Here is an 8,265-nt window from a genome sequence, read left to right on the forward strand (position 1 = left end):
TCCGAAACATACGCAGGCCTAGTGCCCTTCTTTCTCATGTAATACATATGATCTCTGTAGAGTTTGGCACAATAAGTATTCCATGTAGCTTTAAATTGATCTTCTTGCCCGTCCACCCAAGTATATCTTTTCTATAATTATAAGTTAAACATTTAGTTTAAATGATATAAATGATAACTATATTATAGAATGTGAATTAAATATATTAAATTTACTCACCACAAATTCATTATAATAAAATAGCTTCATCTCCTGGTCTACATGCCTCCATGTAGTACCAGACGCGCTAACTCGTTCCTTAAATTTTGCAGTGATATATGTGGCAACTCTGTGCCCATCCGGAGTGAACCTGCACAAAAATAGACCTTTAGGTTATGAGAAATATATTATAACTAATGTTATATATAAACTTGAATAATTAATAAGACAATATACTTACGAGTCCCCGACAACGGTAAGGACTTTGTGGCCACGGGGTGCCACAGCCTGCTGCTCTGCCATGATAATATCTACAAAATAACATTGCAACACATCATAAAAAGGTCTAAAAACCTGATAATATAAATACAAAACATTAAGGAAATCTACTTACTGACGGAAATAATAATGTTAATATTTAATCATCATTAACATCTGACTAGTCAACATTAACAGTTTCTATGTCCTCATTGCTAGATGAGCTTAGTTCAACTTCATCCTCACTGTTGGACATCTCCCCATCATCCATCTCTTCGTAAATGTCATTAGCATCTACAAGCAATTGAGAAGTAGATTGGTGTTGTAAATCAACTGAATATATCTCCACTTCATTATTCTGAAATGCATCATGGTTTTGAGCAGTGATTGTATTCGGCATCTCTATGGTCGAGCGAGGCTTGATTCGACAAACAGACAACCATTCACTAGATCTTCTTCTCTTCGTAGGGTATTCAAGATAGAAAACTTGACCCGCTTGTATTCCGAAAATAAAAGGCTCAAACTTGTTGAATCTTTTATTTGCATTAACCTCAACTAAATTATAATTTGGATGAATTCGAGTACCTATTCTTGGGGTCGGATCATACCATGAACATTTGAACAACACACACCTCTTTATTGGTAATGCAGGATATTCAATCTCTATGATTTCATCAAGTCTACCATAATAATCAAATTCAGTGTTATTGTTGTCCACATATCCTTTGACGCAAACACCAGAATTATAAGTTAATCTTCGTGAATCTCGTTGTGCCACGTGGAATTTAAGACCATTAACATAGTAACCAGAATACACCTTTATTTTACGAAAGGGTCCTGATGCAATATTCATTATCCTATCATCTTGCACATTTGATATTCTACGATCTTTCACCTATAAAAATAAGTAACATATATCTTAGTACACTTCTTAATAAACATGAACTTAAAAATTTCACAAATTTTCTAACTTACATATATTTGAAACCACAATGCAAATTCGGTCTCTAACTTTGTAGCTACCTCAGTTGCACCAATTGATGGATTTTGGAGATATAATTGTTGTTCGTATAAGCTGAGAAAATAAGTAATTATATTAAAATTGGGATATCAAGCAAAATAATTAAACAAATGATAATTGTTTGATTTAAGAAGTTTACTTACTTTATGTATGGTTTGACCTCTTCACAATTTAAGAGTATATATGTTCTTGCAGCATGATATTCTTCCTCGGTTAACCATCTAGCAAGCGATGCACCCATTAACTTACCAGGAAACTTAAAAATAGAAAGCATAGATGGATCTATCGACTGACAAGCATCATCAGAATTTCTAGGACACCTGCGATGTCTTGTTTGCACACTATCAACAAAATAATATGAGCAGAAAGAAGATGCTTCTTCTACTAGATAAGCATTGCATATTGACCCTTCAACTCTTGCTTTGTTACGAACATTATTTTTTAATTTCCTCAAAAACCGTTCAAATGGATACATCCATCTGTATTGCACAGAACCTGCTATTTGTGCCTCGTATGGTAAATGTACCGGTAGATGTTCCATTGAATCAAAAACTTGGTGGAAATATGCGCTCCAGTTTACATAATATGAGTGGAATGTCTATTTCTAGTCAAGCATATCATCTATCGTAATACACCTTGATGTCAAATCTCTAAAAATAGACTCAATTCAGTGAGTGCTTGCCAAACATTTTGAGGAAGTAAGTCATGGAAAGCTACTGGAATAAGTCTTTGCATAAATACATGACAGTCATGACTTTTCATTCCAAACATCTTTAATCTATTCATATCCACGCATCGACCCATATTTGATGCATAACCATCTGGAAATTTGATTTCTTTCAACCAATTACATAAAGCTTGCTTGCCATCTTTGTCCAATGTATAACAAGCCTTTGGAAATCTATTAGTTATTTCATCTTGATGCAACTCTGGTCTATTGACTAGGTCTTTTAATTCCTCGCGTGATTTTGCAGTGTCTTTAGTTCTTCCAGGCACATTCATCACAGTATTAAAGATATTATCGAAGAAATTTTTCTCAATATGCATAACATCTAAATTATGTCGAATAAGCAGATACTTCCAATACGGTAACTCCCAAAAAATACTCCTTTTCTTCCAACCACACTTGCACATCCTAACAATATATTTATTTATCTCATCAGAACCAGATTGTGATACTGGTAGAAATCCATAACTATCAATTTGCTCAATGATTTGTTCACCTGAAGCATGGAGTGGCGGGGATTTTCTGACTACAACATTTTTTAAGAAATTTTTCTTATTTCGCCTAAAAGAGTGATCAAGTGGTAAAAATTTACGGTGATTATCAAACCAAGACACCTTCCCACTGTAAGGTAATGAAAATGCATCAGAATCAGTCATGCAGTGTGGACATGCTAATTTACCAGCTGTGCTCCAACCCGATAACATTGAGTATGCTGGAAAATCACTGATCGTCCATAATAATGCAGCATGCAATCTAAAATTAGTTTTGCTTGCAACATCATAAATCACCGACCCTACATTCCATAATTCATTTAACTCTGCAATAAGAGGTTGTAAGAAAACATCTATCTTCTCTTTGGGATTGGTTGGACCAGGAATAAGTACTGTAAGGAACATAAATTCATCTTTCATACACATCCATGGCGGTAAATTGTAAGGTGTTAATATAACCGGCCAAGATGAATATTGTTGTCCTGACTGTCCAAATGGTTGAAATCCATCTGCAGAAAGTCCCAATCTCACATTACGTGGTTCCATTGCAAATGAAGGAAATACAACATCTAGATGTTTCCATGCAGGTGAATCAGAAGGATGACACATTATACCTCCATCGTGCTCATGCTCATGATGCCACGTCATATGGCAAGCTGTAGCAGCAGATGCATACAAACGTTGAAGTCTAGCAGTTAACGGAAAATAATACATCACTTTCCATGCTATTTTTTTCTTCTTCTGCCCAGGTATGCGAGTATCATGCTTATAACGAGGGTGTGTACAGATTTTGCATTCACGCAGATCATTGTCTTCATTCCAAAATATCATGCAGTTATTTATACAACAATCAATCTTCTCCACAGGCAAACCTAAACCTCTGATCAATTTTTTTGTACTGTAAAAACTATCCGTCATTATGTTATCAGCAGGAAGCAATTCTGACATCAACTGACAGATGTCGTCGTAACATCTTTCTGAAAAATGATGTTCTGCTTTCATATTTAATAACCTTGCAGTAGTCGATAATTGAGAATGACACGAGGGAATGTCTTTCCACACTTCTCTTTCACTAGCCTTTAACATTTTATATAGTTGCTGATATTCAGGTGTTGGTGTTTCATCTATATTAGAATAATCAACTGTAGCATTTATCGTATCATGAACCATTGATTGCATTGCGATATCAATATTAATTGATGCTTCAGGATCAGTAACTGTTGCCCTGGATGACGAACCACCAGAAGGTCCAATTGGTTCATATAAATAAGGTTCTCCGTGACAGTACCAATTGTAGTAATTTGGCACAAAACCATTTCTACATATATGCATTTTTACAGTATCCTCATCACGGAAAGCTCTATTTTGACATTTTTTATGATTGCATGGACACCGTAACTCAGCACCATTCATACATTCAGGGTGACTTTTAGCAAAGTTCACAAACTGTTCAACTTCAGCAATAAAATCATCTCTGATAAATCCTTTTTCTAATCGATTGTACATCCAAGCTTTGTTCATAGACATTTTTACCTAAAACTAATATATTGAGAACTAAAAATTAACATACATTAAGATACTAACACAAAACAAACAAACGGACTATATTATGCTATAAATTAACATACTAACATAACCTATTTCTAACTTTAATCATGTTAAATGACATACAGTATAATTTAGTAAATTTTACCTGAATATGTGTAGGTCAACTGGAGAAGAGCAGCAAATGCTACCTGTTTACAAAATAAAAATAATTTAGCTAAAAAATTAACACAAAATATTTTTCAAATTTCTCGTGGCACTAGCAGCCAGCTGCCGGCTAGCACAGCAACCAGATGTCGGCTGGCACAGCCGCCAGCAGCCAACTGGCGGCCGACAACAGCCGGCACACCTGCAGGCAGGCACAGGCGCCCGCTGGCCAGCGCAGAAGGCCGCAGCCGGCCACTGGCGGGCGCAGAAGGCCGCAGGCAGCCGCCACCGACCGCTGGCGGGCCCAGTAGGCTGGAGGCGGCCGCCGCCGGCTCGCAGGCGGCCGCCGCCGGCTGGCGCAGATGGCCGCTGGCGGCCGAAGCCGAACGCCGCCAGCCGATGGCGGGCGCAGAAACCCGCTGCGGGCGAGGAAGCCCACTGCGGGTACGCGCCGCCGCGTGTGGGCGAAGGCCGGCGGCAACTGCCGCTCGCCGAAAAAAAAGGAAAAAAAACAAAACCAAAAACTAACCTGCGATCGGGAACGGGAGAACGAAGCGATCGGGAACGGGAGAACGAAGCCGTCGGCCGCGCGCGCGTCAGGGAAACAGGAGGGAGGTTAGGGTTTTTTTAGGGGGACTTGCCGACGGAATTCATATTCCGTCGGTACACTTTATGTTTACCGACGGAATTAGTAATTCCGTCGGTAAAACCATTAATTTACCGACGGGATGGCTTATTCCGTCGGTAATATCATTAGTTTACCGACGGGAAAAACAATCTTGCCCTATTATTTTTATTCACTTCTGCCAACCCCTAGCCGATATCACCGCTGGCCCTAGCCTCTGCCACCACCAAACCAAGAGGAAAAGGAAGAAGAGAAAAAGACTTAGTAGCAAGGAGTTAAAGGCACGTTCTATACCTTGTTTTGTTCTAATTAGTTCCCTAAAATTCATGTACGTTTAGATACTATAGTAAGTTAAGTGGTAAACTTCGAAATTTAGATAGTTGTGAAGGTGTTTATGTTTCCTACTTGTTTTCTAATCAAGATAATCTTATATGCTTTGAGAAGGTTTCGGATTTCTAGTTTTGATTGAGTTTTCGGATTTGAATTTAATTGTGCTCATGCTCTTTGTATTTTCCCGCATGATATTTTCTTCCATAGGTTAAATGTTAGCATCGGAAATCTAGTTTAGCATGTTCTATGCTATGACATGCTTTAATTAGTTCCCCTAAATTCATGTATATTTAGATATCATGGTAGGTTAGGTGTTAACTTTGGATTTTATTTAGTGTACTTATGTTATTCTTACTCCCTACCACGGTCACCTAAACTCTTGAGATTTGGTTCCATTAATTATAACTTCTAACATGTATGTATTATTATCCACAATACACTGTAAAGTAATAGAAGAATAGCAACCAAGTTTACCCAAATTTTTAGGTTCCGGTTTTGACATGCTCTTCTCATGTTATTTTTTTTAGTTCCTTAAATTCATGGATGTTTAGATACCCTTGAAGTTCAGTTTTAATGGTGTAAGAGGCCTTGAAAACATGATGTATGATAGTTGTACCATACCATGTGCATCAATGAAGTTCTAGTTTATGAGAATATTATGTTATGTGTAATGTAGGCTCTACGTATCGATCATTTTATTATGTCGTTTAAGATTTTACCTTCGAGAAGTTTCTGGTTGTTTTTCCCTTAAAGATCTTGTGTATGACTAAGTCTACCTCAGAGTTCATCCAAATTTTTAATGAATTTGTTGTTATTTATTTGGTTGCCGAAATTGTAAACTTGGATTCTTGGAATTTTAATCTCATACATTTATTTTATTATTCAAAATCCGAAATAACCACTCCCAATCATGTCCCAATACATCATTGCCAAACTGAACTATTACTTTTAGCAAGTTGTTGCATGAATGTAAGAGGGAAACTGCTGGATTTTAAGTTGGTATTTTAATGATCATGTATGCTATGTTTTAATGATCATGTATGTATTAGTTATGTTTATGATGATCATGCATGATATGTGTTGAACCATTGCGGCGGGCTAGGAGGGGATTGTTGAATAGTCCTGTAAAATAAAAAAAAAACAAAATAATCCTTCCTCGAACTTTTTAAGCTAACACTTGCATAAATAAAGTAAAGCGGTAAATTAAAATCATAAAGAACGAGGCACAAGATATTTACTTGGTTACAATCGATGTGGTTGTTAATCCAAGGAAGATTAAGCACTAATAACTCATTCAGGCAGAGAAGCCTCTTACAATGTTGAAGCGCAGAAATAGAAGCTTTAACTACAACTCTAAAGCACACAAGTATTGGAATTACAAGTAATGAGTTGTTGAAAAGCTTCTGGATCAAGGTTATATTTATAGCCTTGGTCGGGGCGCCCCGAAGGGTTCCGGGCACCCTGGGGAGATAAACTTTATCGCCCAACGACCAGATCGAGTCAAATCTTGATCCTGGTCAAATTCCAGGTCCGGGCGCTCGGAGCCATTCCGGGCGCCCCGGAGCAAAAAGTCAACAGTTGTTGACTTTTTGTCCGGGACCTCTTCTCTGGTTCAGTCCTGCCTCGGTCCGGGTCTTCTGCTCCGAATCCGCTCGCTTGGGTGATCTCTGTCATTCGGAATAGGGCTCACCCGATGTCACGCCCCAGAGGAGTCCCTGTCCGAAGAAATTTCGGCAGCATCTCCCCTGTACGGCGGACAATCTGAAACTTTCTACATATCCACATACCTCAGCTACATGCGGCTGGAATAATAGCAGAAATAAAATACAATACACAGACATTCCACGCAGTTTATATAACAAGTAAACGGAAGAATAATACTCTGACTCGAAATCAACCCTACTCCACTACACTCGTAAAGCTCAAATCCGATTTACTCATCTCTTCTGCCGTCCAGGCAGGCATGTAGTAAAACATATCGAAATAAAATCCATCGACACATAAAATTCATACCAGATCCATAGTATCAAAATCCATAGTATCAAAAACAGAATAAGTCTGAACATAGACTAATAAAGAAGAAAACTAAAAGATTACTAAGCCCTCGTGGTCAGCAGGGGACTAGCAACTGGAACTCTCTCCTGACAGCATCAACCTGGAAAATAACAACAATGGAGGCGGGGTGAGTCCAACACTCAGCAGGTACAACAGATATACAAAGTAAGGAAATAACACCTAGTACTAATCATGCGTACAGTCTCATGATATAAGAAGGATAAAAATGCATCTGAAGTAAACAAGAGAGAAACTGTACTAACCAGGACCTGGGTATAAGGACAAACAGTCCGAGTGATATAGAAATCCTGTATGCATGTCATACATAGGTATCCAAACAATATGCAGCATATAAATACATCAAACACAAACACAAGCAATAAATGCATCATGCATATGATGCTAATGATGCGTCTTGGTCACCCCTGACGCCAGTCGATCATCTCACACAATAGTGAGGCCGAGTGGGTAGGGCTGTGACAACCGTACACTCTGTCATCACTACTCCTGATGAGTGACCGAGTGGACGGGATGCTATCAGAGTACACCTATCCTCCAACCCCAAATCATAAATGGGGGAGCGCAATGCTCTCAACTCCCGGTACACGATGACGGGGAGGAATCCCTGCTGGATAACACGTTGTGTCACACTACCCATGAGCGGACCAACGGTGCCTAACAGAGTCCCTGCTGCAACACACTCTGCCTAAATCGACCACTAACCCATGAGTGGTGGTGTGTGCAGATCCATGTAACTGGCGATATGCTCAACAATAATGGAGCGGACTATCGCACAGCATGCAATCATGCAAATGGTGCATGACACTAACCACAAAATATCCTGACCTAATCCATATATATATATAAG

At 38.6% G+C, this 8,265-nt stretch overlaps 1 long non-coding RNA gene across 1 annotated transcript; it reads right to left on the reverse strand.

The window, feature by feature from the left end:
• Positions 1–270: 270 nt before the first annotated feature.
• Positions 271–4,967, reverse strand: LOC121990148. The gene is made up of 4 exons (XR_006114480.1): positions 4,917–4,967; positions 4,389–4,431; positions 440–509; positions 271–349 (listed from the first exon to the last, which is right to left on the reverse strand). It is a non-coding gene; the product is annotated as an uncharacterized LOC121990148 (long non-coding RNA).
• Between the last annotated feature and the right edge of the window lie 3,298 nt (positions 4,968–8,265).

Source organism: Zingiber officinale, chromosome 6B (genome assembly GCF_018446385.1).
Source record: "Zingiber officinale cultivar Zhangliang chromosome 6B, Zo_v1.1, whole genome shotgun sequence".
Lineage (NCBI taxonomy): Eukaryota > Viridiplantae > Streptophyta > Magnoliopsida > Zingiberales > Zingiberaceae > Zingiber > Zingiber officinale.